This window comes from Miniopterus schreibersii, assembly GCF_964146895.1.
Source record: "Miniopterus schreibersii genome assembly, chromosome: 7".
NCBI classification, from domain to species: domain Eukaryota; kingdom Metazoa; phylum Chordata; class Mammalia; order Chiroptera; family Miniopteridae; genus Miniopterus; species Miniopterus schreibersii.
The window spans coordinates 58,302,497-58,326,910 of record NC_138108.1 but is presented as its reverse complement, the minus strand read 5'-3'; the positions used below and the strand labels follow the sequence as shown (position 1 = coordinate 58,326,910).

General features: G+C 42.5%; 1 protein-coding gene across 12 annotated transcripts in view; it reads left to right on the top strand.

Moving 5' to 3' along the window:
- Positions 1 to 24,414, top strand: part of LYPD6B (LY6/PLAUR domain containing 6B) — a 153,093-nt gene that overhangs the window by 13,755 nt on the left and 114,924 nt on the right. For 4 of the 12 annotated variants that reach the window (XM_081142474.1, XM_081142473.1, XM_081142467.1 and 1 more), the window contains one exon: positions 14,224 to 14,370. The exons of the other annotated variants lie outside the window; for them this stretch is intronic. The gene's annotated coding sequence lies outside the window, so the exon portion shown is untranslated. The remainder of the gene's footprint in view (positions 1 to 14,223; positions 14,371 to 24,414) is intronic. 12 annotated transcript variants of the gene reach the window in all.

Sequence of the window (24,414 nt, the reverse complement as noted above, 5' to 3'; positions counted from 1 at the left end):
AAGAGAACTGGTGCCAGATGTGGGCTTCACCCTTGGAGTTTGTGGGTCTTAGTTTGCTAATGGAACATTCACTTTCTACCCCATGGAATTAAAGAATTTTACAACTGGAGGCTTGGAAATCCTTTATCCAACCTCACATTTTTTGATAGGAGGAACCTCTTACCGTATGCAACAATTCCTGTTCTATCTCATCAGCAACTTTTCTTTTTCTGATGTGTTTTATATCACACACACACACATACACACACATGGCCTTTTCCATAAGGAGGCTCCATTTGTTGTGTCTGTCTGGGGTAATATAACAGCAGCCCCCATGTGCATCCTCAGTGTGCCTGCGAGGGCTACTCAGCACTGTCCTGTCGTAGGTGCTTTTTGATATGAAATTGACAAGGACCGGACATTATCCGACGCCAAATCCAAGTTACCCAGACAGCTTGTGGAAGGCTTCCTATTCTGGGTTATCGCAGAGTCAGCTTTGTTTGTAAAGAGCATGCTCTTTCCATTTTAATCTTGTCAGTTCAGAAGATTAATTAGGATTCATATAAAGTCATACCTGTGTGCTTATTCTAGTCATCTTTCTAGAAAAGAATGAAAGTGACATTAACAAAAGCAATTAAATTGGTGCACATCTTAAATAAGTTTACAGAGTTTTTAATAAGTCAATTTGGAATTATATGGTACATGTGTTTCCATTTTTACTTTGTTATTTAAAAAGAAACCCTTGATTCTGGCTTTATTACATGTTATTTATTATTATGATTAAAATAACATCAGGTTACAGTTACTTTTTTATCATTTCACTGGTAAATGGAACAGAAACCTTAGGGCCTTGGGCTATAAAAGAAAATGAACTGTCCCCACAAACCTTTCAAGTTTAATTAACTTTTAAACAAATATGAAGTTCTGGTTTCCTTTTTTCTTTTTATTACACTGCATTTTTCCTTTTGATTATGTGAGGGGTGAGATAAGGCTGCAGAGCTGCTTTCTGGTTCACACTGTTTCCTGCATATGATACAGCAGCCGATTCAATCAAAAGGGAAATAGGAAAATAACTACTCCATTTGTGCCTTGTAAGCGCTTTGTAAAGTCCCCTCTAGTCCTTGTGATTTAGGGTTGGCATCTCTCCTTGCAGACTTCCAAAATGAAATTAAAAAGTGGCACAAACAGCATTTTAAAAGCAAATAGAAATACTGTGTGGGGAGGAACCCAGCAAATTGAAGAACTGCAGCATTTCAGGCAGTCATTTGATTCAGTGCTGTTAATGCAACAGGCCTGGCCGGCATGGCTCAGCAGTTGAGCATCCACCTAGGATCCAGGAGATAGAGGTTCGATTCCTGGTCTGGGCACATGACCAGGTTGCAGGCTTGATCCCCAGTAGGGGGCGAGTAGGAGGCAGCCGATCAATGACTGTCATCACTGATGTTTCTCTCTCTCTCCCTCTCCCTTCCTCTCTCTGAAATCAATAAAGATATATTAAAAAAAAAAAAAAAAAGAATGCAACAGAAGGAAAGGGGAGTGGGGAGGGGATCCTGAGAAAGTTCTAGGTCGTTGAAAAGCCTGTGATGGTTTGCCCATGTTGGGAGTTGGGGTGGGGAGTGGAGGGGATGGATTGGTGTTTATAGCAGAGCTTTTCTCATTATGTGTGATAAATGCATTAGTAAACCATCGTCGCTGGGTTACTCTTTACCTCTGTCTAAGCCCTGGAGTGGCCCTGGGATTTGCTAATGGGGAAGAGAGAAGGAGGTGAGGGTGTAGAAGGCCTTCCTAGAAAAGGGGGTGGCACCATATAGAGGAAAGAGCACTTGGCAGTCAGGAACCTGAGTCCTGTTCTTCAGCCTTCTGCCTCTCAGACCCCACGACTTTGGACAAGTCACCCTACCTCTCTGAACTATGGTTTCCATACTGCAAAATGCAGGTTTGAACTGAATCTGATTTCCCAACCAAACCCCCAGGCCTCCATTAAGCCATCAGAGTTTGTCCTTGCACACACAATTGGGATTCTGGGCGCCTGACTCCCAAAGGGAGCAGCCTCAGTTTCCTCTCCTGTATTTATGCTTCTGCAGGCTGTTGTTTGAACAAAGTGGTCACTACCAAGGGTTTGAAGACGACTAGAAGGCCTGATCTCAAAGATCTTCTGGTTCTTACATTCGTGTTGTGTATACGCTGGCACCCAGTCCGAGCTGGAGGTGAGAGGGATCAGGGAACACCTGTTATTCTGCCTCTTCCGTCTTTCTCAGGAAACACCCGAGACACGTGCCTTCAGCATCAGAAATGCCCTCAGTCGTGAACTTGAAGCTGCAGTAGGGAAAGGAGTCTGTTTGCAGGATTTCAGCCTCCGACTCCAGGAACTTTTCACTCTTATTGGATATAGTTTCTCTTGGCTCTGGGATTAGAACCTGGCCATTGTAAGTGGCCTGGAGCCATGTGAATTTGAGGGCACTGTAGCCTCCATCGCGTGTCCCTCATCAGCTCTCCACAGCTGCTGTCAGGTCGCTGAGCCCTGCCCCAAACTCTGTGTCTCTGAGGTTGAGGCAATAATAACCACTTGTCACCTGCAAGTCGGCATTCTGAGAGCCAGGCCTCTCCCAGGAGTTACTTGCTAGTTCATATTAAATAAGCCTTTTCTCCTCGATGTCGAGTTATCACCTATCTGTGCCCTGTCTTGGGAGTCTTTTTCTTTTACTTCTTAATAATATGCCTTCCTCTGCCACAGACTTTCCTCTACCTCTTTTGAAATCATAGTGCACATACTTTTGTGTTGTCAGGAGTGACTATTTAGGGAGTAGGCCTTCAATTTCCCTGCTGTTGCAAGTAAATATAATGCCTTTTGTTACTGGTCCCAAGATGCTCCGGTGAACACATAAGCTTGCGAGGAAAGGTTTGGCAGAGGAAACCGTCATGAAAGAACTATTTTAATTGAAGAATATATAGCTGGAGACTCGGGGGTGTTGAGCAGTTTAATTGATGTTTATTAGAAATGAAGACTTGCTATTTAAAAATGAAAATTCAAACCTCCTGTCTTCGTATCCATTTCTCCATCATGTCATTGTTCTTTCACCCGCTTTTTAATTTAGCAAACTTTTATTGTGTTCCCACGATGAGACGAGACACCTTTTTAATCACTGGCTGACAAAGATGAGTAAGACTCAGGCCTTGCCCTCAAGGGGCTGGTGGCCAGGCTCAGGAAAAAACTCCGCAGATGGTAGCAGCCCAGAGTGCTCAGTGCTCCTTGGAGAAGGCCCTGGAAGCGAGGGAATACTCAGGATGGGCCAGGTGCACTGGCTCGGACAGGAAGTAGTTCTTGCAGGAGGTACCCCAAGGCCTGTGTCCTAGAGGATGACCTAGAGGTGGCCCAAAAAGGAATGGGTGGGCATTCTGGGGAGAGGGAGCATTGGGTTCAAGGTGCAAGGGAGTTGGTGGGTTTGGTTAAGAGTAGGACCTCGGTGTGGTTGGAGCAGACCATGAGGGAGGGGCATGGGCAAGGGAGCAGAGGCCTGGACAGGGATGGGACTGCGAACCCCGAAGGTACGGGAACCCACAGCAGAATTTTCGGCAGAATGGGCTAGGTTTGCAAGGCTGTTTAGCATTGAACTTACAAGCAAGGGCTCTGGATCCAGGTGACTGGGGCTGAATCCTGCCTCTACCACATTCCAGCTGTGGCCAAGTTACTTACCTGGGTTGCCTCATCTTTAAAATAGGAATAAAAATCCTGTTTGTCTTCTGGGGATCTTGTGAAGAAGAAATAAGTAAATTCAACTAAGGCTCTTACCAAAACAGGTCCATAGTAAGCACTTATTAAAATTTAGTTATCCTTTTTTGGGGATGGGACATATCATATTTTCCATGAGCAGCTTCCTTAGACTTTGTATCAGTTAGCTATTGCCATAATAATGTCCTGAATCTTAGAACAGTGATTTTCATCTTTTTTCATCTCATGGCACTCATAAATTAATTATTAAAATTCTGCAACACACCAAAAAATGTTATATTTTTTGCTGATCTGACAACAAAAATATGTGTAATTTTGATTTATTCACACTAGACAGCTATTGTTGTGTTGGCTGTTGTCATTTTTTTATTTGACAATCTAAGGGAAAAGAGGTCAGTGCCCCTGACTAAATAGTCAGATATTACATGTTTTAAAAATTCTTGTGGCACACTGGTTGAAAATTGCTGGTTTATACCAGCAATGATTTATTATGGCTCTTGCAGTTGTGGGTTGGCTGGGGTTTGGCAGATCTAGACTGGACTTGACTGAGCAGGTGTGCTTCAAGCTGTAACCTGGGCATGCAGTTTGGGTTCATCATCTGCTCCATGTGGGATTCACCTTGGGGCAGTTCTTCCCAAGGCAGTGGCAGAGCTGGAAGGTGTAAGAGGAAACGTGCAAGACTTTCTAAGGCCTAGCCTCCCTCCAGCCAAAGTAAGACACAGGCCAGCCCAGAATTAAGGGGCAGGGGAATGTGGAGCTCCCTGTTAGTGGGAGGAACTTAAAAGTTACTTGCAGGGGTGGAAGATGGCAGCCAATAATGTGAGGTACCACAGGCGACACTGGTATCCCCTATAACTGCAAATTTGTCACTTCTAAGAGAAAGCTTCCATGAAGGGCAAAGTCAACATTCTTGCTTGGGCAAGACTAGATCCCAGGTGTCTGGCCTCAGTTAGTGACTTTCCTGCACTTGCCCCAATGTTCACCTTTAGACCTTACAGATACCTTCTTTCTCTTGCTTTTCAGAGTCTTTGGGGGGAGACTGTACATTTTAGGGGAAAATGTGCTGGTGTGTGTTTGAATGTAGACTCTGTAGAATGAAATGGGGTAATGCCCTTGAATGTTACTTATGGGGAAGATTGGAGATGAGCAGAGGCGTTCCTGCAGGGATGCTTGGTGGCCTTTTTCTCAAACTTACCAGGCTGCAGTGACATTCTTGAACATGGTTTATAGCAGGTGTAAACTGCTACGATAAGACTTACTGTTTAAAGCCAAGAATAAAGTATGTGTTTGTTCACATGTGTTTTTAGATGCCTCACTTCCAATACAATGGAAGGAATTGCATTTTTTCTGGGCTCCCTGGCATTTGCTTTCTACTCTCTGACCTCTTGGGCAGTGTGTAGGACACCCCTAGGCAAATGCTGGTAGAGAGGGGAGGGAGAGACAGCCTGGTTAGCATTTACTAGTATGTAACTCTACTCTTTTTCTCCCAGACTCCTCTGGACATGGGAAGATGGGGACGGTGATGGGAGGAGTCAAATACGATTGCTTTGCCAGCGTGGGAGATAATCTCTCTCCTCTTCACTGGCCTCCTTATGCTGTGAGCAGGGACAGGGAGGGCATTCTTAAAAGTCAGACTTTTCTATTTTATGTATGAGAATAGAAGTCTATTATGAAATTAAATATCAAATTTTTTAACATGCTAGTCATTTATTAGATTAAAAATTAAGCAAGAGCTCTAAAATTACACTTAATAATTAAGTATAACATTAAATTGGTCATTTGTTTTAGAGATGGGGAAGGAATACATTCTGGGATTTTTTGGTAACAAAAACAGTGCTGGAAATAACAAACAGAACATGTTTATAAGCTGCTCAGTAAGTCGAAGCATTGGCGATGATAGAACTTTCTCTACTTCATTTATTGCTGGAGGGGATTAAAATTAGGGATTACAAAGCTGCAGACTCCATCCCCTGCCTTGTGCCAGAGGACCCTCCCTCAGCCATTCCCTCCCTACAAGGAAGGCAACAGGAAACTGAGCCCAGAATAGCTCACATTCTAAAACGAAGCCAAGTATATACCTTAGGAGTTACAATTTTTCTCTCTCCTTAAAGTGGTTGCTTCTAAAAGGCACAATTCAAAATAGTCACTGCAAGAATAGACATGCTGAAATCCTAATGGTGCAATTCTGTTTGGTTGAGTCAAAAAATAAGGCTGGATAATGGGATGAGTCGTAGCTATGCAAATGCAGAGAAAGATCATCCCATCTTGTGCTTCAGGGTGTGAGTTGATGGCAGAAACATGTTCATATGACTTAGTAGGAAAGATGAATTCAGATGAAAGCTTTTGGTGATATATGTTCTTTTTCTTTTCCTTAAGCATCGTTTATGACAGAAATGCTAAAATAGTTGATCCATTGGCAGCTTTTCCTGAGTTTTCACTGTGGGCAAAGCTTAACATAGAGGTAGCTACAGGGATTGCAGATGAGTCCCCCTCCCTCCCTCCCTCCCTCCCTCCCTCCCTCCCTCCCTCCCTCCCTCCCTTGATAAACTCAGCCTTCTGAATCTTAATGGGAATGGCACGATGCAGACATTCGAAACCAAAAAAACAACTGCAAAATTTATATAGTACCTATCGTGTGCAGTAGATTTCTAATATATTTGGAGGGGAAAAACTTGATTGAGTAAAAATGGTGGTTCTAAATCTTGATTAGATTAAACAATGAGTTCTTCTACTTCGTTTAGATTCTTCAGGCCGAGTGGTGTTATTTCCAGGTGTGTCAGGGTTAGAATAACATTGCCACCCAAGAAGTAGCCCCTCCCCACAAAATAAGCAGAGAATTCAAATAGCAGTTGGTGACTCAGCTACCATATACTTACATACCCTACAATTACGTTCTCAAAGCCTTCTCCTGAATAGGGAGACTGATTTTAAACAGGAATTCTCGCTTGGCTGCCTGGTGCCCACTGAAGGTGAAATGGCTTCAGGAGGATGACTTGATTTGTTCTGTAATCTCTCACTGTGATTTCTTACAAAACTATTATATATATTTGGGTTTTACTTTGAGCTTCTGTACTTTATATTAAAAAAGTGAACTGGAATAATTTCCTAACTACATACAACACAAAGGTGCTAAAGTTTTCAGAATAAGGCAGTGTGGAATATCATTTAATAGATTTAAAAAATAAGTTGTTTGGACATAATATCAATTTGGACCCTGCCAAACATACCATATCCCAGAAGTAAACTCTGGAGACTTGAATACTGCAAGCCAAATTATAGGAAAACTAGCAGAAAATATTAGGTCAGCAAGGGAATGAGAATTTTCATGGCTTTAGAGCAAGAGAAGCAACCAGTGAAGAAAAGAATGAATAGATTTAAATATGTTAAAATTTAACACTTCTATACAAATGAAGAGACCCCAGCCTGGGAAAATTTGCATTAACTTGTGACACAAATTATTAATATGGGTTATGACTCTGTCAGATAGCTTACTCAAATGTGCAAGAAAAGAGCTGGGGCCTAATAGATGGTTGTAAAATATAATAGCTGCCATTTATTGAATATTTTTCTGTGCCCATATAGATTTACAAAATGAGATTATACTGATTGTTTTGTATATCGAATGTTCTATAACCAGCTTTTCTCACATGTCCAGGCTATGCTATTAACTAGTCTTCTAAAATATGGTTTTCAGTGGTTGCAAAGTATTTGATTGGTAAGGAAGTTCAGCCGAATTTTACGTAACTAAGTTTTCAGTGCTGGAGGTTAAGGTTGTGGAAATGTAATTTAAAGTGATTTCTTAAGCCAGGGTCTTTTGTTAGAGGTGTGGGTAACGGAAAAATACATCCTATTGAATGAAACTGAATAATTTGCAACGAAGCACATTTGATACTGTGTTTTTTTTTTAATCAACAATTTTATAGGTAGGTAGCATTTGCCACTGAAACCTGTCTTAGCAAAAGAGGAAATATCATTTGAGATCCCATGCTTTTCACAACATGTCATCAGTTACCTTTTAAAGGCCTTAGTAGAGAGACATGTTAATTACCATCTCGGCAAGCATCTCTAGGATAGGGGTGACTATGCTATTATTTTAGGGCACTTTGTCAAGCATGTCATTCCCTTATCTTGCTTTCATAGCAGAGGAAATAAAGGTACTAGAGAAATATCTTTGAGGTCGCATAACAAGTTAACAGCAGATAAACATTAGAAGTGGCAGCTCCAGAATTCCCACTGTGTGTAATTAGTTCACTGCAGGCAGGAAATGACTGCATTGGGGATAAATGACAAATGTGGTGTTTGGGGGCCTGGAGGCTGGTGGGAATTCTGTGCTCTTCTGAATGGTTAATTAAGTTAGTTTCTGAGGGTTTTCACTGCATAAACTTGGAGACCTCTCAGCCGGGTACCTTCTTAGGAAATACACTGTCACCTGTAGCGTTCTGATGGGCTGTCGAGGTGGAGGAGACTGGGTGTGGCCTGAGTGATTCCTTAGGCGTTGCAGTGTCTTACTGAGGTTCTGTGGAGTTTCTGAGTGTGGGTTTTGTCTTTAGCTGCTGATGGACCCCAAGGTGGCTGGGAGTGTGGGTGCCGAGAGTGAAAGGCAGCAACTGTTGTGACTTTACAAGTTCACTCCCCTTCCCTGCACTCCAATGTTCTCAGAGCCACCTGCTGGTACTTGGTCAGCTCATCTTTTTTTTTGGTCTCCTTATGACTGATAGATACTGAATTCATAGATTGCCTCCTATTCTTAGGCATCTAACAAAATCATTGTAGCAAAAAATATGTTCTTTGATAACTATTGCCAGGAGATCGGGTATTTTTATGGAAAATTCTAGGGAGTCCAGGAACAGTCTCCCAAGTTGGAGCCAAACCCTGGTTCCATGGGATGCACTAACAAACCCCTTAGGTCCTGGAATCTCACTTATCTTCATTTCATCGACCCCCTTTTAAGGACCAGGCTAAGTCTTTAATCACCAAGGGTTGACTAGAGAGGGATGGATCGGTGCCCCTGCTTTAGAACTTTGAAAGAAAGTGGAATTCTGAGTTCACTTTCTCTTTTGCCCAGTCTAGAATGAACTGGACATGCTTCCTGGGAGAACATAAGCTGGACTCGACTCACTTTCCACGGAATCAAACCTGGCTACTCAAACTGGGGCCATAGCTTGGCCGCATCACTATCACCTGAGAGCTTGTTAGAGCACAGCTTCGCTGGTCCCAGCCCCTGTGTTCTCACACACCCTCCAGCGGGTTTCCATGCCTGCTCAGGTTTGAGGAGCTCTGGTGTATAACATGTAATTTCTTCACCTGTGAGAGGTAGATTGATCAGTGACGAACGCTTCTCCTGATCATATTTTGTAGTTGTACATTTATGAACCTTAACAAAAAATTTTAGTCCTTTGACATTTTAATAATTTAAACATCTTTTTAAAAGTTGTTTTTTAGTATAAATTACTACATTATCATTATAAAAGCTTTAGAAAATACAGAAAAGTGAAAAGTAAAGAGAAATTTACCCCATCAAGTATACATGCTAATAACATGTTAAAGGTACATTTTCTATCTGTTTTTCTGTGCATAATTTTAAAAAAAATGTTTTTTCTTGATTTGTAGAAATTAATATGATCCTTCTAGAAAATCAAGAAAATTAGAAAAAGCATAAAACAGAATGAACCATCCTACATTTAGGTTGAGGGTTTTATATAGTGTTATAAAGTGGGACTTCATGGTCTTTGCTTCTGTTCTTTGGATATAGAAGATCCTCTCAGATAATTCTTGTCTTTAGTTTTTATGCTACTTATAGGTTCTGTTTCTCTATTATTTTATGTACTTTAAAAAGATTCCTGGTGTAATCATCAATGTCTCAAATAGTTATTTTACAGTCAGAATGGAGACTTTATTAACTTCTTTGTGCAACTGAAACATTAATTGCCTACTCACCAGTGGGACATATTCTATATCATATATGAACCCTCTTTGACCAGAAACTTCCTGGAGAGTAGAAAAGCCTTTACTTCTGAAGGATGCGTGACCACCCTTCTTTTAATTTGACTGGTAGGTTGTCTTCTGGAGGGTAAAGGGAGGGACTAGTTAGGTTGGCGATCCCTAGAGAGAGCCCTTTTGTTCTTAGGTCAGAAGCTTAGAACTTCTAGGTGGTTGGGGAACCACTGTAAGGAGGCTGGTTTTGTGTCTTGAGCTCTTTGCTGAGACCGGGAAAATGCAAGACAGAATCTTTACCCAAATATCTGCTTTTTAGGTAGTTTGGGGGGAAACTGGAAAGTGATTTTTGACATCCATAGAATAACTGGCTCTGATGTTTGAGGCAGGGCAGGGACAGCGGGGTGTGATTTGCCCTGCCACATCTCTGCCAGGCTTTGTTCTGGAATACATCATCGCCCTCGATAGTGTAGACTGTATCACGTCAAGTGAAGATTCCATGCGTGCCCAAGTCATGGGCTAGACTCTCCACTTCTGGTTGTTCCAAGAGGACTCGATGCAGTTTACCAGTCGGGGGAACTCAGAATCTCAAGTAGCTAAGGACTTTTCCCCACGTTTCAAACTTTACTTGCCTCTTTTAGAGAACAGAAGAGGGATTCAGTGTAAACTTTCTAAGTCACCTCTCTAAAAATTCTCTCCCTTCTCTTTTGCCTCACACTGTTCTGGACCTCCTCTCCTTAAAGCTTACTTTTACCCTTCCAATCCATACCTTTCTGAGGGTCCAGTCACCTCTTTCCCCAAAGTTCTTAATGTGTAAATCACTTTAGCCCCATTGACTTCCTTTAGTTTTCTTTCTGATAATTTCCAACCTAGGAAACTCATGAAATGACCCAGCAACAGGAATTTTTCTCTTCTTGTGGGTGGGGTGGTAGGCATGGCCCTGGCAGAACCTGATGGTCAAAGGTTGTGACTACTTGGTCATTAATAATAATAGTTGTTTTTTGTTACACTGGCTTCAGGGCATGCTCTGTAGTCCACGCTTGTTGTTTTGGCGACACAGACTGTGTGTTCTTAAGAACAGTGGAGTCACCCTGGCCAAGTAGCTCAAGGTGGTTAGAGTGTTGTCCCAATGTGGCAAGGTTGCAGGTTTGATCCCTGGGCAGGGCACGTATAAGATGCAACCAATCAAATAAGTGGAACAACAAATTGCTGTTTATCTTTCTCTCTAAAATCAATAAATAAAAAATTAAAAAAAAGAACAGTGGTGTCACTACAGTCAGTTGTTTAGAATTTGTTATGAGTATTTGTTAACTGGAAAACTGTTTATGTGATACGTGAAACTGGTTGATCAGGATTGTATTGAGTTGGTAGATAGCAGATCTTCAGGTACCACCACCAAACCCTGCTGTGTCTCAGATCTTGACTGATAGCATCTTATCCGTGTTGAGAAGCTGGTTGGGCAGGACGCATGTGTGGTCTGGATATTACGTTAGCCAGCTTGCCATTTAAATTTGCTAAAGACCTTAAGGCATTAAACATTTAAAGAATGTTCCTGTGATAAATTTCAGTGCTCCAGACTCTGGTAATTCTGCATGATATTCTTTTTAACCAGCATGACATCTTTTTATAGCATCATTGCAAGTCCAGTTACCCATGGTGCTGAATTGTATTTTCTCTTGTGATGCCTGGGCCCAGTCCCATGTATGGAAGCTTACACTCAAAGCCACAAACAGTTTTCATTTTTATTAATAGAAGCTTAGGGTTTCCCCCAGGTGACGATGTTGGCTTGCTGGGTAACATTTTGTTTTTTGGTGGAGGCAGTTTGTTCACTTGAAATATGGAAACATACATTCTTGGAAAAATAACCACTGGAAAGTTTGAGTAAATGAAAATTTGGTGAATGTATGGTCTTTCTATGCTTGATAAAAAGGCATATGTTGTGGAAACAAGGTTCTGAATGGCCTTGAGCCCTGCTCCTCTTGGATCTTATTTCTTGCCTCTCTCCCTGTGAACATTAGGTTCCAGCCACATTGACCTCCTTGGTGTTCCCCAACATCCCAGCCATGCTCTGCTACAGGACATTTGCACAGAAGTCTCCCCTGCCTGGAATGCTCTTTCCCATTCATCTGCAAGGCTGGCACCCACTTCCTTGAGACTTGAACATGATTTCTCACTGGGGATGTTCTTGGCTACCCCCCTGTAACTCCCTCCTTCCCTTTGGCCCTGTGACATTTCATATTCTGCTTTCCTATTTTGTTTTTTGCTTTTTGTTTTTCTCTTCTCCTTAGCACTTACCAATATCTAACACAGTATAAATTTTACTTATCTTTTTGATATCTCTCTCACACTAAACTACAACCTTCCTGAGGGCGTGGTAGAGTTTATTTCCTCTTGTATTCCCAGTGCCTAGAACAGAGTGCCTGGACCATCATACAAATAATATGTCATCATATAAAGTGCTCGATAAATAATGGCTGGAGGGAAGGAGGGAGGAAAGGTTGTGGATGACTCTTCTTTGGATTCTACCTGTCATAATTGACCCCCACATTTTAGACAACCCAGTGAAAGCTAGCATTAGTCCACCCCCTGACCAGAGAACAGCCTGTGAGTTCGAGGTGAATTTTGAGGCTCCTGGGTTCTGGCCGACTTCACGGTTGGTAATCACAGGAAGTAAGCTCTCATTAGTGTTTGGTGGATAGAGGCATGTTCTGTGCAACCAGTAAATGCCTCTCTCTTTACATAGTTCTACTATTTCATACATTTCCAAGAATTCAACAGGTAGTAACAGATGCAGCCTGATTGATTTGTGGGAGGGTAAAGAAAAAGCATATTTGCTGTGGGATAGGTAAATGCAGTCTTTGGCACTGAGATTGCTTTATCTTTTGTCTAGGGCTAAAAGGTGTGTGACTGATTTATCATTTAATCCCACACGCAGCATTAGCCCTAGTGATCGGTGAGGGGTGTGAGGGGAGGGATTCTTACCCAGAGATAAGGTGGTGGGAATGTGAAGCTCGGTTTGGCAGGGTCTCCCCAGGATTTTGCTGAGTCCATGGCAATATTTAATTAACTGTGCAAACATTCTATTCAAGATAAGACTATAACAGTTGCCTTGGGGAAAATTCTTTTGAGTCAATATTTGTTTGATCTTTTTTTATGTAGTATTTTGGCTCTGCTATTCAGCTATAGCAAAGTTCCCATTATAAATGCCATTTTCAGAGATTTGCTGTATTTGCACATCGGGTCAGGCCTGGAAGAGGTAAAGGATTGGAATCACTGTTTAAATAGAGGTTCTAAGGGGTTTCAAATGAATCTTTAAAACAGAAACCCTTTGTTTCAATCACTTGACAAATAATTTTTGAAAACCTTTGTTAAGTACTCTGGGGGCTTCCAAAATATAAGATAAGCTCTTTGCCCTCAATTTGCTTATAAATTTAGCTGTAGAAATAAGATTTTAATCAGTATATGCGACATAAGATATATCTACTAAATAATAATAATGGCTACACATTAATGGTACGTAACAGAACTAAGCACCGCCCTGGTGCTTTTCTAAGCAGGAACTAGCTCATTTAGGGGATGACTGGCCCAGCGAGCAGGCGCTCTTGGTCAGTGTGAAGTTTGCACAGAATAGACAGTGTTGTGGGAGTGTGCAGAAAGGGGAGAGCAGGGAAGCGGAGAGACATAAAGGAAAACTTTAAGGAGGACTCTCACCCTAGATCTTAAAGATCAGAAAGCAAATGGCTGTGTCATGGGAAGAAGGAAAAGGGCCTAATGGACATCTGTTGGGTTTTGCCTGTAATATTCTTTTTTCTCTCTGGAAGTTTGTTTTATCCTTTGTAGACTCTCAGCACATGTGCTTCTAGTGAAGGGGGCAGTAAACAACATATAGGTAAAACATACAGAATGTCAGTGTGATGATAAGAGCTTTGAAGAAAAACAAATATAGGGAAAGGAGAATGCTGACCGAGGTGGTAGAGGAGGGGATTTGTCATTTTAAATACGGTGGTCAGGGAAAGCTAACTGAGACATTCGAGTGAAGATCGAAGGGGAGAGAGAAAGAGCTGTGGAGGGAAGAGCCTTCTAGGTAGAGGAAATGGCAAGTGCAAAGGCCCTGGGGTGGCAACTTACCTGGTTTCTTCAAGGAACATCAAAGAGGCCAGAGAGGCTGGAGAATAGTGAACAGGAAGGAGAATGGTTGCAGGTGATGTGTTTAGAGGCAGTGCCTGCCCAGTCACTGTTAGTTTTGATGATGATGATGATGGTGGTGGTGGTGGTGGTGTTGGAGGAGGAGCTATTGAGAGTTTCTGAGTGAGTGGAATGGCAGCTTGGCAGCTGTAACTGCTTTCTGCAGCCCTGAGCACCTGTAGTGCCTCTTGGTTTTCACTGGCAGCCCCAGCTCAGAAGCTCTCAGATCTTGATTCATTTCTAATGTGGGCAGAGGCACCTTGGCAGCTTCATACCCATTGCCTGGCAGATAGGAAACTCATGATACAGCTCAAGCCCTGGGTGAAAGCCCGTGTGTAAGCTGGATGAACCCTCGCCTCTAGCCTCACAATGTTTTCTTGGCCTGTAATTCTCAGTTTCTTCGATTTCCTGCTTGGCACTGACGTTCCTGCTGGGACCGCTGCCCTCTTGGCTGGGCCCATGGATCTGCCTGGTTCTCGCTGTCCTCCCTGCCAAGCCCACCCCGAGTTGCTGGGAGTCAGTGCTGGTTCTGGCCTGCATCTGTAAGTTGTTTGGGGCTCTGTGCTGAGTGGAGAATTAGGGAGATCCCCTGAGCTGCTGGGCCTTCTTTCCCTCCCCCCAAGTTTTAGGTTATCTTCCTACCACTGCCGTATCTCCTTGGCTAACAGACATGGAGACTGGAATTAGGCATGGTTGATTGTGCTTTTTTAGACACACGGGTGGGACTGTTGCCAAAACTCCAGGCAGGGCTGTGACGGGTGGAGTCCCTCTAGCTGGGGTTTCTCTGTCTCTGATTCTTTAGCCCGTGCAGCTGATCCGCTCAGTTATAAGCACAGGCTATGCCACAGAGGGAGAGCAGGGGGCCGGAGGGAGGGGGAGCCCAGCCAGGGCCCGGCGGTGTGAGCTGAGGAGGGCAGAGGGGACAGATGGGGGAGAGCCTCACCAGGACGCGGTGCAGCCTGCGCGTGGCCACTCGGTGCAGAGCAGAACCCACACAGGCTGTATAAAGGCTTCCAATGAGTGTTAATTCAGACCTTGCAAAAGCAACTAGTACTTTCAGAGTCTCACAGCCAAGTTATGTGAAGAAGGATGTGTCTGCCGTGGAGACCCTTCGAGGGCCCAGGTGGGCCTGGGTCAGTGTGGGTTAAGATTAGGTCCGAGGGCTGAGCTGATGTTTATTCCAGGAGTTGGCCGTGGGTCCCTGAATGATGACACATCTGTGCACACACCAGGCACGCCCCCAACACGCACACATACACACACACCCATGTACACACCATGTGCACACACACACCATGCACACACACTGTGCACACACATACACACATTCTCAACCAATCCCCGCTTTGTTTTATGCTTTCAGTTACAGTCACCTCTGTATATGTAGATCTAAAATGCCAACTTAAATGCCCTTAATCAGAACAGTGAGAGCAAATAGGCCCGAGTCTCAGATTTACAGACTAGAGGTTGAAATTATAGAAAGTTCTCTGCAGGTTTCTCGTGTTCCCAGAAGCGGGAACCTGACATATTAGGGGGGCACGTAGAAGCTTTTGTGAATCTCTTATGAATCAAGGTGTGCTGTTGGGCATTTCCATCCAGTGCCAGAGAAGAATAATTACGTTGAAAATATTATTATAAAATATAATACTGGCATGATCCTAGAAGGTGGTTAAACTAAGAGATACTTCCTTCCTGAAGAAAGTGCTAACTTATTTAAGGTAATGAAGTAAGGCCATGACTTATTATCCTGGGAAATGGTTAATTTGAATTAACATTTATTGAGTTTCTAGAATATCCTATGAAATGCTTTAAAATTTTAAAACGCAATTTATTTTCTGAATAGGCAATTCACTCTCATGGTTCAACATTTAAAGGCTGTGAGAGGATGTTCAGTGAAAATCCTCCCTTCCCTCCTCCAGTTCCTTCCTCAAGGCAACTCATGTTGCCAGTTTCTGATATATTTTAATAGTCAATAAAGTTTGCTCAGTCAGTGTTAATAATAGGGAAAAATGAGGTATCTTTTCTCTCTTTAAAGACTTTATATTTAACAAAAAAAACCTGAGCTAGTCAATCGTTTATAGTTGTAATTTGGAAACTTTTGTTATAAATCCAATGATGACAAAATTCTTAGCTGCTGAAGTCTGTCTATTTGCTACTCAGAGTTTGGTCCTCAGACCAGCAGCAGTAGTAGCCAGTGGGAGCTTGTTAGAATTCAGAGTCTCAGCTCCATCCCCACCCCCAGACCTCCTGAATCAGAATCAGCACTTCACATAGCCACAGGTGACTTGGAGGCACATGACAGTGTGAGAAGCCATCCCCGTGCATCATGGTCACATCAGTGGTCGCAGAGTAACCTGAGGCTCCTGCGGAATGATGAAAGGGAGAGGTGGTCTTGGAATGAGAGTGTGCTCCTCACATTATTCCAAGGGTTCTGTACTGTGGCTAAAGTTAAATGAGGTGATCTTTTATTAATTTGCAACCACAAATTAAGGTGGTCTATAAACTTCTTGTGATTTTGATTTTGAAATTCAGAAGTCTTCCCCCCTCTTTCCTTCCCTCCCTTCTCATGATTTGTTCTTAAACTTCAGTACTTGCAGTTGTGCCCTGATGGAGCTGTGCTGAGTCCTAAGCAAATATGTAGTAAACAGATATTGATAGGAAAAATAGAAATAGCCAATCAGATTTAGATTGTCAACTTCTATTTTGATGGATACATATGTTTATAGTTGTGTTTTTATATTGTGTTTTGCACTGTGTATGTATATTTTATTAAATTTCACATTTCTGAGCAATTGAGACTTAATATCTATGTTTGTGATAAATCTTAATGTGATGGAATTAAATAGTTCATGGGATTCTAAAAAACCAACTGAGATTTAAACAATTTAAAAGTTTAAAAACTTCTACTGGAGGAAAGGAAGGTGGAAACTTGTTTGTTTTGTGTAAATGGAGGACTGGAGGACAGAAATTATCGAAAGCCTTATGATGGATGAATCTGTAAACCACTGTGTATACTCAGAGTTTGACTTCAAAACTTTAAAATAATTGGCCCATCTGGGTAATTACACCAGAAGTAATTCTAACTCTAGAAATATATTTTCAAGGAGTGTCTGGAGAAAAATAATCTTTGGCCTGAAGATGTTCTTTGAAGTGTAATTTAAAGTAAAGAAAAATAGAAAGTGAGTTAATTATCTAAGAAGAAGGGAATGGATAAGTAAATGGTGGTACATCCATAGGATGGGCTATTTTACAGCTAAAATTGTATCTATAATATGTTCTAAGTTAGGTGTGAAACAAGATGAAAATTGTTGTTTGGAAAAAAGGCAGGTAGGGAATGTTGATGGTGTATATGTTTGATGGGATATGTATAAGTGGACTATAGTGAATATATATTACCTTAAAAAGTAAAGAAAAAAACTTCACTCAAATTTATAAAAAGGTCCAAGGGTTGAAAATGGAAAGGAAACTTGGTTGCCTTTATTCATTGGAGGATATTATCATGAATGTTTTTTAATTTTTTTTAACTTTTCAATTATAGTTGTCATAAAATGTATTATATTCAGGTGTACCACATAGTGATTAGACATTTATATACCTTATGAAGTGATTACTCCAGTAAGTCTAGTACCCACCTGACACCATACATAGTTATTACAATATACTTGACTATGTTCCCAATGCAGTACTTTATATCCCTGTGACTATTTTTATAACTGATAATTTATATTTCTGAATCCCTTCACCTTTTTTACCCTTCCTCCCAATTTCTCTCCCATCTGGTCATCATCAGTTTGTTCTCTATATCTATAACTTTGTTTCTGTTTTGTTTGTTCATTTATTTTGGTTTTTAGATTCCACATATTAAGTGAAAACCCATGGTATTTGTCTTTTTCTGTCTGACTTCACTTAGCATAATACCCTCTAGGTCCATCCATGTTGTCACAAGGGCCAAGATTTCATTCTTTTTTATGGCTGAATAATATTCCATTGTACATATAGGGTGTCCCCCAAAATGCATATGCACTTAGAATAATTATTAATTCCAATGGGTTAAATCTGAAAAGAAAGAAAGAGAAATTGAGCTATCAGAAAAAAAGTGTGTATACCACATCTTTATCCACCCGTCTATCTGTGGACACTTTGGTTGCTTCAGTAATCACGAATGTTTTAAATCTGAGGTGTTCAAGGCATTTTTGTAAATTCCTTATTGGTATAGGGTCAAGGTCAAGATGTGGTGGGGTTGGATTTGGTTCTTACAGAGAAGAGAGGGGAAGAAAGTCTTCAGCAGGGGAAGCGGACACCTCCCTCACCTGGGATACGCATGGTTTGCAGGTTCAGCCCGCCCCCCTTTGTCCTTGAGGCATTTGTGATTTGTGAGGATGACAGTGTGCCTCTGGCCACAGCCGAACTTCTGGCTGGCCGCAATGGATGACCATGGAGGGCTTAGTGACCAGTGTCCTGTGACATGCCAGCTTATTTTTAATCCCCAGGAAGTTCCTGGCAACTTTGAAAAGATAAGGCAAAAAATCCGACTGGGGGTGTACCCAGAGCTTAAGCAGCCCCCGGTGACGTCTGCGGAAGCCTGGAAAGCAGACTCACTAGCTTTCCATCAGCCTTGGAGGTGGGGGTTCAGGTTTCCAGACTGGCTTCAAGAGCCGTCTGGACATAATAGATTAACTGAAAAATATGCATAACCCATGGACACAGACAACAGTGTGGCGAAGGCCTGGGGGGGTGGGGTGGAGGGGGGTCAGTGGGGAAAACAGGGGACATCTGTAATACTTTCAGGAATAAAGATAAATTTTAAAAAATGCAAATGAGAAAAAAAGAGAAAAATATGTTCTCTCTGTATTTGGAAACCATTGTGTTGATATACATTTTTATTTTTTTTAAGGACAATGTGACATGTAGTGAGAAGTGGTGACTATAATTTTAAAACATTTCCCCAGGACTCCCCTGGAGCAGCTAGCTCTTCAAAGATCTATTTCAAAAGTATTTGAAGGGAGTGTCTTCTAAGGTTTTGTCTTCTCTCTTTTTCGTACCTCAGTCTTTAAAGTTGACGAGCTGAGCATAGCCACACAGACAAGTGCTATTATCATTGTGGCATTTCGGAGCTTACCTGTGTCACGGTGACACTTCACTGTCATTAGCACAGTGCATGGGACCCTATCCTCCAAGAGCTGGGGTGTCTTTTTAGTGGAGAAATTGTGAACTTAATAATGTAAAAACTGAAGTTCTTCATGCTGGCATCTAACTTTCAGTTTGTCATTTGGCTGAACGTGAGCTGGTGTCACTGAGAAGGAAGGGTAGCTGGAATGGCATCAAGTCCCAGTGGTGTAGCTTTGGGCTAAAACCCACTTGTTGCTCCTTAAAGCAAATGCTGCTGCTGCTTCATGACAGACTTTGTTAAAGGGAAATCATAGACTTCACATGAGGAATGTGACAGTCAACATTATCTGTGTGCTTGGTAGGCTGACCTAACAATGTGAGGTCACAGTGCCACATGTCAGGCCAGAGGAGGGTCCTCGAAGCACTGCAGGAATCCCACGTGGGTCAAGCATTTCATGAACAGAGAGGGAAACCAAGGCCGATTCCCATGAAGATTAGTTATGTCTGGAAACACGCCTCTGTCCAGGGATGGTGGCACTCTCCCAGGGGGTGGCAAGGTGAGGGGAGCATTCCCTTCACCTCCACAATTTCTTTCTGTGACTCGATGATTTGAAATGTGGGGTTGCCAGCTGGGATTAGAAGTGCAGTGTCTGGAAGTCACCTTTGGGGATGAAATCAGTGACTCTGGCTTTCTCAGGCTATGTATACATTGGTCTTCTTCTGAGGCTGGTGCACAGACTAAGGGAAACACCCCTCCCTCCCTTACATTGTACCTCTGAAGAGCCCAGAGCTCAACCTCTGGTACTAATTTCAATGAGAGTCATGGAGGCCCAGCTAATTTTCAAACTCAGAAGAACAAATTTTTAAGATTGTTGACACAAAATTTTCTCTTTTAAAGACCATCAAATATTACCACTGTGCGAGTTACCTCTAAACTATAGTTTGTAAGCTCTACTCTAAGCCCCGTGAGGGCAGGGCTAGTATCCAGCATGTAGCAGGTGCTCAATTAATATTTCTTAAGTGAGCACACTTCCACTGCACAAAATTTAACTCTAGTTACATTTTCCAGCTAATATTAAATTTAATCTGGATGTTACTGCTGTTTGCCGTAATTTGGGCTTTAGCCATAGCTGGCACATACCAGAGATGACTTTAAAAAACCCATCCTAGTGCTGATTGCTTTTAGAGGTTCATTTTTATTTTCTGTGGCTGCATTTAAAATAGATGCCACTGTGCTAGGTTTTTTGCTGGACTGATGTTTTGGAAGACAATGTACATTAATTCTATATTAAAGTTCAGAAGTGATTCTGAACTGCTGGCCTCCCTTGAAGTCTTATTACTTATTAAAATGCCATTTCTATTCATATTCTCTTTTCTTGCCTCATTTTCAGTACCTGCATTCTTTTTAGCAGATTCAGGCCTTTGAAAAGCAATTCATTCCTGCAGTGGGAGTTACCAGTCCAGGGGGACGGTGCTGGGGTTCACTTTGGGGACATATGTCAGCGACCTTTCTCTTTCCACAGAATCACCCAAAGCTATCCCGGATGGAGTAGTTAGCAGGCCTCCAGGGAAGGGAAGTTTGCTATTTCTTTCATGCTTCTACATCTCACAGCTTTTGCAGCACGCTTTTTATTGATTCCTGAATTCTAATCTCTGTCCATGTCCCCTGCCTTGTGACTGAAAGTAGTCTTCTTTATTTTTCTGTATTTGTTATTTCATCTCCAAGGCAAGGCTAGGATTGCCTTGTTAACCAGCACTGCCAGCCCCGGGATATGCTAACGCTGCCAGAACAAAGTAACACAAACTGAGTGCCTCAAACAGCAGAAGTGTATTTTCTCAGTCCTGGAGGCAGGCCCTGCTCCCTTGAAGGTGCTGAGGAAGGATGTGTTCCTGGCCTCTCTCCCAGCTACTGGTACTTCCTTGGCTCACGGCAGCATCGCCCCATTCTTCACAGGGCCTTCTTCCTGTGGGTGTGCAACATTTCCCTTTTTATAAGGACACCAGTCATGTTGGATTAGCACCCTCCCCCCCCATTGCAGTGTGACCCCATCTTAACTAATTGCATCTGCAGCGATGCTATCGCTAAATAAGGTCACATTCTAAGGTACTGGAGGTTAGGACATCAACATGTGACGTCTGGGGGACACAATTCGACCTGTAGGCAAGAAGGTCCAATAGAATTGTGTGGTCTGAAGTAGCAGGGTCTGCTGTTTCTCTCAAGTTCTCTGTTCTTTCTTCCTTTTAAGAATCCAATATGTGAGGGAAAATGCCAACCTGGGACAGGCAGATAGGCTCTCTGACAGGGATCCCACTTATAAAGATCAGGCAGAAGTTAACTTACCCGGAGTTTTGATTAATCATGGTGTTAATTTCAGGACATTATAACGCCTAGATCCATTCCTGAGTTCAGCTGTCCCCATGCAAAGGTGTAGGACCTGGCCCTGGTGCCGTAAACAGATGAAGACACAGGTGCCCCTGTTAGAGCATGGCTGGGCCTCATTTGTTTCCCTGCCTCTTTGAGATCCCAGATAGAAGACATACCAGGAGATCAAAGGCCTTTGTAATTGCTTCCCCCCAGCAATTCTTGCGAATGCCTGCAGAGTTATTTGTATGCTATTGCAGGGCCTGTGTCTAATTTCACCTTACATATAGACTGAGATGTTGGCTCCTAATTGCCTCAAGCCCTCACTTTTCTTAAGTGGCTGATTTTATATAACACCGCCATTTCTGAAGTGATTTCAAATGTAGAAGTCAGAGATCTCTTGCTGTAGGAGTATTACATTGTCTTCACATTTTAAATTAAACTTTTATGGAAGTATTACACACATATAGAAAAGTACACATGGAAGAATACAGTTCAGTGAATTTTCATACACTGAGCATACCTGCGTAACCAGCATCCACATCAAGAAATAGGACCTTACCAGCACCCAGAGACAGTCGCTGCCCTAGTTACTACCGGTCTCTCCAAAACTAACCATTATTCTGGATTCTAACAGCATCGATTATTTTTGCTTGGTTAGAATTTTATATACATTTTAAATATATTTAAAACTTTTTGTAAATAAAAAATATTCAGTAAACAAATTATACAAATAAATTTTATATAGTTATAGTATGTACTTTTTTGCGCCTGGCTTCTTTTGGTCAACATTACATGAGATTTCATCCATGTTGTCACACGCAGTCATGTTCATTCCATTGGAGGAAAAATAATTTCTCTCTACCCTCCGGAGTTCTTGGTTAAGATCCCTGTAAGAAAAGAAAGGGTAACAAGACAAAAACAAGCAAGTTATTAACGTGTACTTTATGTATACATGAGAGATACCCAGGGGAAAATGCGTAGCTCCCTGGGGTGGCTTAGATTTCTGGCTTACATACCATCTTAACAGGGAAAGGGGAGGAGGAATGTGGGCCTGGTAGGGGAAAGTAAATGATTTTTTTAAGAAAGAAGAATAGACCCTTGAAGAATAGATGTGAAATATGATAGTTTGTCACAAAATGTGTCTGGGTGGGTGTGATATTGAGTTCTAGTCTCCTGTCCTGTGACTAGTTCCCTGGTTGATGAAACCCGTGGGGAAGGGATTCATGACAGTTGAGTTCCTTTGAGAGGATCTGACTTTAAGCAGATAGGGGGATTCAGAGACAGCCTCTCCCTGAATTTACTGTTTTTCAAGTGCCTGCAGCTCAAAATAATCAGTATACCAAATTTTTGGGGGTGGCACGACCTCATCTCCGATAGTCATATTTTAATGTGGCATATCTCTTGTCCTTCAGTTCCATTTGCCCAGTGTAACCTTTCTATTTTATTAATAAAACTTACTTTCTTCTATATCGTTACTATGTAGTTAAATACTGGAGTCACTTGCTGAATGGTTGGCCACACTTCTTTTTTGTACATGTCTATGTAATTCAGCTGCTGTTCTCCAAGATTCGAATGCCTGCCTGTGCTCCTTGATGTTGGAAGGTCCCTTTCCCCTTAATTCTGTCCCCATGGGATATTCGAAGCTTAATTTCCCCCTTAATAACTCTCTGCAGTAAGTTGGAGGAGGGAAACATCTGCTCTAGTCTTCTGACTCTTCGAACACTACCGTGTGAAAGGAGCTGTGAGCAGCGGCGGCAGCCGATTGCGATTCGCGTGGCCCCGTGGCCCGCGAGGAGCCACTGGATAAAGGTAATACATCTTTGCTTCTCGTGCTTTGATTGCCATGGTAGACGGCTGGCGGCAAGCTGTGATTTTGATTGCGATACATTCTTTCTCATGATAAATGGTTATGGATGCCTAGACATGCAAGAATGTGACGTTTGGCATTAATGGTTTTTCGGAGAGAAACAGCAAGCCTCCCTCCTCCCCCCGATACCCAGTCCCATTTTTTCAAGCAGTGATGACTTAGCCTTCTGAATGGGAATAATATTACAAATTACTTTTTAGCCTTTAGTTACAATGAGGGTTTCAGTCAGTACTTCAGCGTAGCACTTAATGTGGTAAAGATTGACCGCATCTGGAAGTCCATCAATTACGGTACATGTGAGGCACTTAGAGTGGTGTCTGGCTCATAGTAAGGACGCATGAACTGGGGTGTCAGTGTTATTATTTGAAATTGTTATCGGTGGAAGTGGGGTTCTTGGGGTACCACTGGCACAAGCATTTCCGGAGGCCCCCATGGGAGGATGAGCCATGGCAAGAAAACTTCATTTTCATGGAATTACATGCGTTGGTTTCCAAAGTCCCATTTCCTTTATTCCAGTTGTAGAAGTGTAGCTGGGGTTTTAGTAAAGCTAGAGGCAGGGGCAGAGTCCAGCGTTTCCTTTCCATGTTGCAGCCGGGTCCAGTTCAGCATCAGGCTAGCCGCAGTCCATTAGGCCATTGTGTGTGGGGGTCCGCGTGGCTGTGGGCCACACAGGAGAATGCCAGGAAGCCAAGCATGAGCCATGAGCCAAAGGTGTCAAGAGGAAACGAGCACAAGAGGGCGAACTTCTTTGTTCAGGGAATTGAGTATCCCAAATTTCTGCATGCTTGCAGTGGCCACACCCATTCTGGCCAACCATCTCTGTTCCCGGGTATGACTGACAGCAAGCACCTTTGCTAGTCCCCCCAGTGTTACTGGGCTGCGTCTATCTTCCCTTTGTTGGACCCCCGGGCAGTGTAAAGTTGTAGCTTCCTGGTGAAGCTGCCTAAATGACGTGCCTGTAATATCTAGTCTTCCCTTTGCTCCTTTCCTACTATTAATAGCTTGTTAATTACAAGGGTATCATTATTATTTGGTGTTTTCCTTGTGCCAGCAGAGGGCCCAGGTTGGCTGGACTCCATCGCATGGTTAATAAATACCATGTAGTTAGGCAGCTGGAAAACCTTGTCAGCTGAACCAGGCTGGCTACAGCCGTAATTCAGGCCTCCCTTTCTACCTCATTGCCCATAGGAAATAAGGAATTCAGGGCGTGGAACAGCTTTCTCTGCCTGCCTGGGTGCTCCTGGC